The sequence below is a fragment of the Arachis stenosperma genome, chromosome 7 (genome assembly GCF_014773155.1).
Source record: "Arachis stenosperma cultivar V10309 chromosome 7, arast.V10309.gnm1.PFL2, whole genome shotgun sequence".
Taxonomy (NCBI): domain Eukaryota; kingdom Viridiplantae; phylum Streptophyta; class Magnoliopsida; order Fabales; family Fabaceae; genus Arachis; species Arachis stenosperma.
In genome coordinates, this window is record NC_080383.1 from 55,949,951 (window position 1) to 55,959,296 (window position 9,346).

At 42.4% G+C, this 9,346-nt stretch overlaps 1 non-coding gene across 1 annotated transcript; it reads left to right on the plus strand.

The window, feature by feature from the left end:
- The first annotated feature begins 9,005 nt into the window (after positions 1 to 9,005).
- Positions 9,006 to 9,113, plus strand: LOC130943194 (small nucleolar RNA R71). Its single transcript, XR_009071723.1, has one exon. It is a non-coding gene; the product is annotated as a small nucleolar RNA R71 (small nucleolar RNA).
- Positions 9,114 to 9,346: the final 233 nt, after the last annotated feature.

Here is a 9,346-nt window from a genome sequence, read left to right on the forward strand (position 1 = left end):
TCACCACATCAAACTAATTCAACTAGTTTCAGAGATAAATTTGAAATTCTGTTCTTCTTGTTCTTTTGTAATAAAAACATTTTTCATTTAAGAAAGGTGATGGATTCATAGGACATTCACAGCTTTAAGGCATAGACACTAAGATACTAATGATCATGTAATAAGACACAAACATAGATAAACATAAGCATAAAATTTCAAAAAATAGAAAATAAAGAACAAGGAGATTAAAGAACGGGTCCACCTTAGTGATGGCGGCTTGTTCTTCCTCTTGAAGATCTTATGGAGTGCTTGAGCTCCTCAATGTCTCTTCCTTGCCTTTGTTGCTCCTCTCTCATGATTCTTTGATCTTCTTTAATTTCATGGAGGAGGATGGAATGTTCTTGGTGCTTCACCCTTAGTTGTCCCATGTTGGAACTCAATTCTCCTAGGGAGGTGTTGATTTGCTCCCAATAGTTTTATGGAGGAAAGTGCATCCCTTGAGGCATCTCAGGGATTTCATGATGAGGAATTTCCTCATGCTCATGTCTATGAGTGGGATCTCCTGTTTGCATTGAGCTCCTTCCACACAGATATCCATGAGGACTTGGTCTAACCTTTGATTAAAGTTGACCTTTTTTGGAGTTTGAAAAGGGACCTCGGGGATCACCTTCTTCTTGGCCACAACTTCATAGAAGTGGTCTTGATGCACCCTTGAGATGAATCTCTCCATCTCCCATGACTCGGAGGAGGAGGCTTTTTCCTTCCCTTTCCTCTTTCTAGAGGTTTCTCCGGCCTTAGGTGCCATAAATGGTTATGGAAAAACAAAAAGCAACGCTTTTACCACACCAAACTTAGAAGGTTTGCTCGTCCTCGAGCAAAAGAAGAAAGAAGAGAGTAGAAGAAGAAGAAATAGAGGAGATGGAGGGGGCTTTGTGGTTCGGCCAAGAGGGAGAAGTAGTGTTTAGGTTGTGTGAAAATGAGGCGGTGAAGATGGGTTTATATAGGGGTGGAGAAAGGGGTGAAGAGAATGGTGGGATTTGATAGGTGAGGGGTTTTTGGGGAAGAGGTGTTGAGGTGATTGGTGAATGGGTGAAGAAGAGAGAGAGTGGTGGGGTAGGTGGGGATCCTGTGGGGTCCACAGATCCTGAGGTGTCAAGGATAATTCATCCCTGCACCAAGTGGCAAGCAAAAATGCTCCTTCTGCCAATCCTGGCGTTAAACGCTGGGCTGGTGCCCATTTCTGGCGTTTAACGCAAGTCTGGGGCCCTTTCTGGCGTTAAACGCCAGTCTGGTGCCCCTTTCTGGCGTTAAACGCCGAAAATGGTGCCAGACTGGGCGTTAAACGCCCATTTGCTGCCCTTACTGGCGTTTAAACGCCAGCAAGTTTTTCCTCCAGGGTGTGCTATTTTTCTTTCTGTTCTTCATTTTGTTTTTGCTTTTTCAATTGTTTTTGTGACTTCACATGATCATCAACCTATAGAAAACATAAAATAACAATGGAAAATAGATAAATATAACATTGGATTGCCTCCGAACAAGCGCTTCTTTAATGTCAGTAGCTTGATAGTGGGCTCTCATGGAGCCTCACAGATGTTCAGAGTAATGTTGGAGCCTCCCAACACCAAACTTAGAGTTTGAATGTGGGGGTTTTGTTTGACTCTATATTGAGAGAAGCTTTTCATGCTTCCTCTCCATGGTTACAGAAGGAGAACCTTGAGTCTTATAGTTTGCACTGTCTGCAAGCCACGGAGCTTCCTGAATAGCAAACAATTACTCATCCAGAAAGGTTTCAGAGATCTCAGTAGGAGGGAGGGATGCTCCTGCTACTGGTTCTATCCGGGACAGGTGATCAGCTACTTGATTCTCTGTCCCTTTTCTGTCTCTTATTTCTATATCAAACTCTTGCAGAAGCAACACCCATCTTATGAGCCTGGGTTTTGAATCCTGCTTTGTGAGTAGATATTTAAGAGCAGCATGGTCAGTGTATACAATCAATTTTGATCCTACTAAATAAGATCTGAACTTGACAATGGCATAAACCAATGCAAGTAACTCCTTTTCTGTGGTTGTGTAGTTCTTCTGTACATCATTTAGAATACGGCTGCCATAATAAATGACGTGCAGAAGCTTGTTATGCCTTTATCCCAATACTGCACCAATGGCATGGTCACTGGCATCACACATTAGTTCGAATGGCAGTGTCCAGTCTGGTGCAAAGATAACTGGTGCTGTGACCAGCTTAGCTTTCAGAAGGTCAAACGCCTGCAGACACTCCTTATCAAAGATAAATGGCGTGTCTGCAGCTAGCAGATTACTCAGAGGTTTTGCAATTTTTGAAAAATCCTTTATAAACCTTCTGTAGAATCCTGCATGCCCCAGAAAGCTTCTGATTGCCTTAACATTGGTAGGTGGTGGTAATTTTTCAATTACTTCAACTTTAGCTTGATCCACCTCTATTTCCTTGTTTGAAATTTTATGCCCAAGGACAATCCCTTCAGTCACCATAAAGTGACATTTTTCCCAGTTTAAAACTAGGTTGGTCTCTTGGCATCTTTTCAGAACAAGTGCTAGATGGTTAAGGCAGGAGCTGAATGAGTCTCCAAATACTTAAAAGTCATCCATGAAGACTTCCAGAAATTTCTCTACCATATCTGAGAAGATAGAGAGCATGCACCTCTGAAAGGTTGCAGGTGCATTGCATAGATGATCAATACTTTTTAATACACGAAATAATCCCTAGTAATGGCTCCAAAGACTTGGTGCTCAATACCATGGCATAAACACAACTTCGCACAACTAACCAGCAAGTGCACTGGGTCGTCCAAGTAATAAACCTTACGCGAGTAAGGGTCGATCCCACGGAGATTGTTGCTATGAAGCAAGCTATGGTCACCTTGTAAATCTCAGTCAGGCAGACTCAAATGGGTATAGTGATAAACGAATAAAGCATAAAGATAAAGATAGAGGTACTTATGTATATCATTGGTGAGAGCTTCAGACAAGCGAATGAAGATGCCTTCCCTTCTGTCTCTCTGCTTTCCTACAGTCTTCATCCAATCTTTCTTACTCCTTTCCATGGCAAGCTCATGTAGGGTTTCACCGTTGTCAGTGGCTACCTCCCATCCTCTCAGTGAAAATGTTCCCATGCTCTGTCACAGCATATGGCTAATCAGCTGTCGGTTCTCGGTCAGGCCGGAATAAAATCCATTGATCCTTTTGCGTCTGTCACTAACGCCCCGCCTGCTAGGAGTTTGAAGCACGTCACAGTCATTCAATCATTGAATCCTACTCAGAATACCACAGACAAGGTTAGACCTTCCGGATTCTCTTGAATGCTGCCATCAGTTCTCGCCTATACCACGAAGACTCTGATCTCACGGAATGGCTGGCTCGTTTGTCAGGCAAGCACTCGGTTGTCAGGCGATCAACCATGCATCGTGTTATCAGGAATCCAAGAGATATTCACTAGAGCTTTGATTGCTTGTAGAACAAGAGAGGTAGTCAGTCACTTTGTTCATGAGTGAGAATGATGATGAGTGTCACAGATCATCACCTTCATCAAGTTGAAGAACAAGTGATATCTTGGACAAAGAACAAGCGGAATTGAATAGAAGAACAATAGTAATTGCATTAATACTCGAGGTACAGCAGAGCTCCACACCTTAATCTATGGTGTGTAGAAACTCCACCGTTGAAAATACATAAGAACAAGGTCTAGGCATGGCCGTGAGGCCAGCCTCCCAGTGATCAAGAGATTCAAAGACCTAAAGATGATCTAAGATCCCAAAGATTCAAATACAATAGTAAAAGGTCCTACTTATAGAAAACTAGTAGCCTAGGGTGTACAGAGATGAGTAAATGACATAAAAATCCACTTCCGGACCCACTTGGTGTGTGCTTGGGCTGAGCAAATGAAGCATTTTCGTGTAGAGACTCCTCTTGGAGTTAAACGCCAGCTTTGGTGCCAGTTTGGGCGTTTAACTCCCATTTTGGTGCCAGTTCCGGCGTTTAACGCTGGAATTTCTTGAGGTGACTTTGAACGCCGGTTTGGGCCATCAAATCTTGGGCAAAGTATGGACTATTATATATTGCTGGAAAGCCCAGGATGTCTACTTTCCAACGCCGTTGAGAGCGCGCCAATTGGGCTTCTGTAGCTCCAGAAAATCCACTTTGAGTGCAGGGAGGTCAGAATCCAACAGCATCTGCAGTCCTTTTGAGTCTCTGGATCAGATTTTTGCTCAGATCCCTCAATTTCAGCCAGAAAATACCTAAAATTACAGAAAAACACACAAACTCATAGTAAAGTCCAGAAAAGTGAATTTTAACTAAAAACTAATAAAAATATACTAAGAACTCAACTAAAACTACTAAAAATATACTAAAATCAATGCCAAAAAGCGTACAAATTATCCGCTCATCACAACACCAAACTTAAATTGTTGCTTGTCCCCAAGCAACTGAAGATCAAATAAGATAAAAAGAAGAGAATATGCAATGAACTCCAAAAACATCTATGAAGATCAGTATTAATTAGATGAGCGGGGCTTTTAGCTTTTTGCCTCTGAATAGTTTTGGCATCTCACTCTATCCTTTGGAATTCAGAATGATTGGCTTCTTTAGGAACTCAGAATCCAGATAGTGTTATTGATTCTCCTAGTTAAGTATGATGATTCTTGAACACATCTACTTATTGAGTCTTGGCCGTGGCCCAAAGCACTCTGTCTTCCAGTATTACCACCGGATACATATATGCCACAGACACATAATTGGGTGAACCTTTTTAGATTGTGACTCAGCTTTGCTAAAGTCCCCAATTAGAGGTGTCCAGGGTTCTTAAGCACACTCTTTTTGCCTTGGATCACAACTTTATTTCTTTCTTTTTCTTTCCTTTTTTTTCGGTTTTTTTTTCGCTTGCTTCTCTCTTTTTTTTTGTATTCACTGCTTTTTCTTGCTTCAAGAATCATTTTTATGATTTTTCAGATCCTCAGTAACATGTCTCCTTTTTCATCATTCTTTCAAGAGCCAACATTCATGAACCACAAATTCAAAAGACATATGCACTGTTTAAGCATACATTCAGAAGACAAAAGTGTTGCCACCACATCAAAATAATTAAACTGTTATAAAATTCAAAATTCATGCAATTCTCATCTTTTTCAATTAAGAACAATTCTTTAAGAAAGGTGATGGATTCATAGGACATTCATAACTTTAAGGCATAGATACTAAGATACTAATGATCATAAGACACAAACATAGATAAACATAAGCACTAAATTTCGAAAAACAGAAAATTAAAGAACAAGGAGATTAAAGAACGGGTCCACCTTAGTGATGGCGGCTTGTTCTTCCTCTTGAAGGTCTTATGGAGTGCTTGAGTTCCTCAATGTCTCTTCCTTGTCTTTGTTGCTCCTCTCTCATGATTCTTTGATCTTCTCTAATTTCATGGAGGAGGATGGAATGTTCTTGGTGCTCCACCCTTAGTTGTCCCATGTTGGAACTTAATTCTCCTAGGGAGGTGTTAATTTGCTCCCAATAGTCTTGTGGAGGAAAGTGCATCCCTTGAGGTATCTCAGGGATCTCATGATGAGAGGGGTTTCTTGTTTGCTCCATCCTTTTCTTGGTGATGGGCTTGTCCTCATCAATGGGGGTGTCTCCTTCTATGTCAACTCCAACTGAATAACAGAGGTGACAAATGAGATGAGGAAAGGCTAGCCTTGCCAAGGTGGAAGACTTGTCCGCCACTTTATAGAGTTCTTGGGCTATAACCTCATGAACTTCCACTTCTTCTCCAATCATGATGCTATGAATCATGATGGCCCGGTCTAGAGTAACTTCGGACCGGTTGCTAGTGGGAATGATTGAGCGTTGGATAAACTCCAACCATCCTCTAGCCATGGGCTTGAGGTCATGCCTTCTCAATTGAACCGGCTTGCCTCTTGAATCTCTCTTCCATTGTGCGCCCTCTTCACATATGACTGTGAGGACTTGGTCCAACCTTTGATCAAAGTTGACCCTTCTAGTGTAAGGATGTTCATCTCCTTGCATCATGGGCAAGTTGAATGCTAACCTTACATTTTCCGGACTAAAATCCAAGTATTTCCCCCGAACCATTGTAAGATAATTCTTTGGATCTGGGTTCACACTTTGATCATGGTTCTTGGTGATCCATGCATTGGCATAGAACTCTTGAACCATCAAGATCCCGACTTGTTGAATGGGGTTGGTAAGCACTTCCCAACCTCTTCTTCGGATCTCATGGCGGATCTCCGGATATTCACCCTTTTTGAGTGAAAAGGGGACCTCGGAGATCACCTTCTTCAAGGCCACAACTTCATAGAAGTGGTCTTGATGCACCCTTGAGATGAATCTATCCATCTCCCATGACTCGGAGGTAGAAGCTTTTGCCTTCCCTTTCCTCTTTCTAGAGGTTTCTCCGGCCTTGGATGCCATAAATGGTTATGGAAAAACAAAAAGCAATGCTTTTACCACACCAAACTTAAAAGGTTTGCTCGTCCTCGAGCAAAAGAAGAAAGAAGAGAGTAGAAGAAGAAGAAATGATGAAGAAGGGGGTTGGCTTATGTATTCGGCCAAGGAGGGGGGGAGTGATGTTTAGGTTGTGTGAAAATGAAGGAGTGAAGAAGGGTATTTATAGGAGAGATGGGAGATGGGGTTCGTCCATTATGGGTGGGTTTGGAAGGGAAAGTGGTTTGAATTTGAAGGGTGAGGTTGGTGGGGTTTTATGAAGGATGGATGTGAGTGGTGAAGAGAAGGATGGGATTTGATAGGTGAAGGGGTTTTGGGGAAGAGGTAATGAGGTGATTGGTGAATGGGGGAAGAAGAGAGAGAGTGGTGGTGGGGTAGGTGGGGATCCTGTGGGGTCCACAGATCCTGTGGTGTCAAGGAAAAGTCATCCCTGCACCAAATGTTGCTCAAAATCACGTTTTGAGCCATTTCTGGCGTTAAACGCCGGGCTGGTGCCCATTCCTGGCGTTTAACGCCAGGTTCTTGCCCTTTTCTGGCGTTTAACGCCAGTCTGGTGCCCCTTTCTGGCGTTAAACGCCCAGAATGGTGCCAGACTGGGCGTTAAACGCCCAACTGCTAGCCTCACTGGCGTTTAAACGCCAGTGAATTCTTCCTCCAGGGTGTGCTGTTTTTCTTCCAGTTTTTCATTCTGTTTTTGCTTTTTCAATGGATTTTGTGACTTCTTATGATCATCAACCTATAAAAAACATAAAATAACAAAGAGAAATATATAAAATATAATCATTGGGTTGCCTCCCAACAAGCGCTTCTTTAATGTCAGTAGCTTGACAGAGGGCTCTTATGGAGCCTCACAGATACTCAGAGCAATGTTGGAACCTCCCAACACCAAACTTAGAGTTTGAATGTGGGGGTTCAACACCAAACTTAGAGTTTGGTTGTGGCCTCCCAACACCAAACTTAGAGTTTGACTGTGGGGGCTCTGTTTGTCTCTGATTTGAGAGAAGCTCTTCATGCTTCTTCTCCATGGTGACAGAGGGATATCCTTGAGCCTTAAACACCAAGGATTTTTCATTCACTTTAATGATCAGTTCACCTCCATCAACATCAATCACAGCCTTTGCTGTGGCTAGGAAGGGTCTACCAAGGATGATGGATTCATCCATGCACCTCCCAGTCTCTAGGACTATGAAATCAGTAGGGATGTAATGGTCTTCAACTTTTACCAAAACATTCTCTACAAGTCCATGAGCTTGTTTTCTTGAGTTGTCTGCCATCTCTAGTGAGATTCTTACAGCTTGTACCTCAAAGATCCCTAGCTTCTCCATTACAGAGAGAGGCATGAGATTCACACTTGACCCTAAGTCACACAGAGCCTTCTTGAAGGTCATGGTGCCTATGGTACAAGGTATTGAAAACTTCCCAGGATCTTGTCTCTTTTGAGGTAATTTCTGCCTAGACAAGTCATCCAGTTCTTTGGTGAGCAAAGGAGGTTCATCCTCCCAAGTCTCATTTCCAAATAACTTGTCATTTAGCTTCATGATTGCTCCAAGGTATTTAGCAACTTGCTCTTCAGTGACATACTCATCCTCTTCAGAGGAAGAATACTCATCAGAGCTCATGAAGGGCAGAAGTAAGTCCAATGGAATCTCTATGGTCTCATTTTGAGCCTCAGATTCCCATGGTTCCTCATTGGGGAACTCAGAGGAGGTTGGTGCACGCCCATTGAGGTCTTCCTCAGTGGCGTCCTCTTCCTCTCTTTCCTCTCCAGATTCGGCCATGGTTATGGCTTTGCACTCTCCTTTTGGATTTTTTTCTGTATTACTTGGGAGAGTACTAGGAGGGAGTTCAGTAACTTTCTTGCTCAGCTGTCCCACTTGTGCTTCCAAATTCCTAATGGAAGACCTTGTTTCAGTCATGAAACTTTGAGTGGTTTTGATTAGATCAGAGACCATGGTTGCTAAGTCAGAGGGGTTCTGCTTAGAATTCTCTGTCTGTTGCTGAGAAGATGATGGAAAAGGTTTGCTATTGCTAAACCTGTTTCTTCCACCATTGTTGTTGTTGAAACCTTGTTGAGGTCTCTCTTGATTCTTCCATGAGAAATTTGGGTGATTTATCCATGAAGAATTATAGGTGTTTCCATAGGGTTCTCCTAGGTAATTCACCTCTTCCATTGAAGGGTTCTCAGGATCATAAGCTTCTTCCTCTGATGAAGTATCCTTAGTACTGCCAGGTGCATTTTGCATTCCAGACAGACTTTGAGAAATCAAATTGACTTGTTGAGTCAATATCTTATTCTGAGCCAGTATGGCATTCAGAGCATCAATCTCAAGAACTCCTTTCTTCTGACTTGTCCCATTATTCACAGGATTCCTTTCAGAAGTGTACATGAATTGGTTATTTGCAACCATTTCAATGAGTTCTTGAGCTTCTGTAGGCGTCTTCTTCAGATGAAGAGATCCTCCAGCAGAGCTATCCAAAGACATCTTGGATAGTTCAGAGAGACCATCATAGAAAATACCTATGATGCTCCATTCAGAAAGCATGTCTGAGGGACATTTTCTGATTAATTGTTTGTATCTTTCCCAAGCTTCATAGAGGGATTCTCCATCCTTCTGTCTGAAGGTTTGGACTTCCACTCTAAGCTTACTCCATTTTTGAGGTGGAAAGAACTTTGCCAAGAAGGCATTGACTAGCTTTTCCCAAGAGTCCAGGCTATCTTTAGGTTGTGAGTCCAACCATATTCTAGCTCTGTCTCTTACAGCAAAAGGGAATAGCATCAGTCTGTAGACCTCAGGGTCAACCCCATTAGTCTTGACTGTGTCACAGATTTGCAAGAACTCAGCTAAAAACTGATGAGGATCTTCCATTGGAAGTCCAT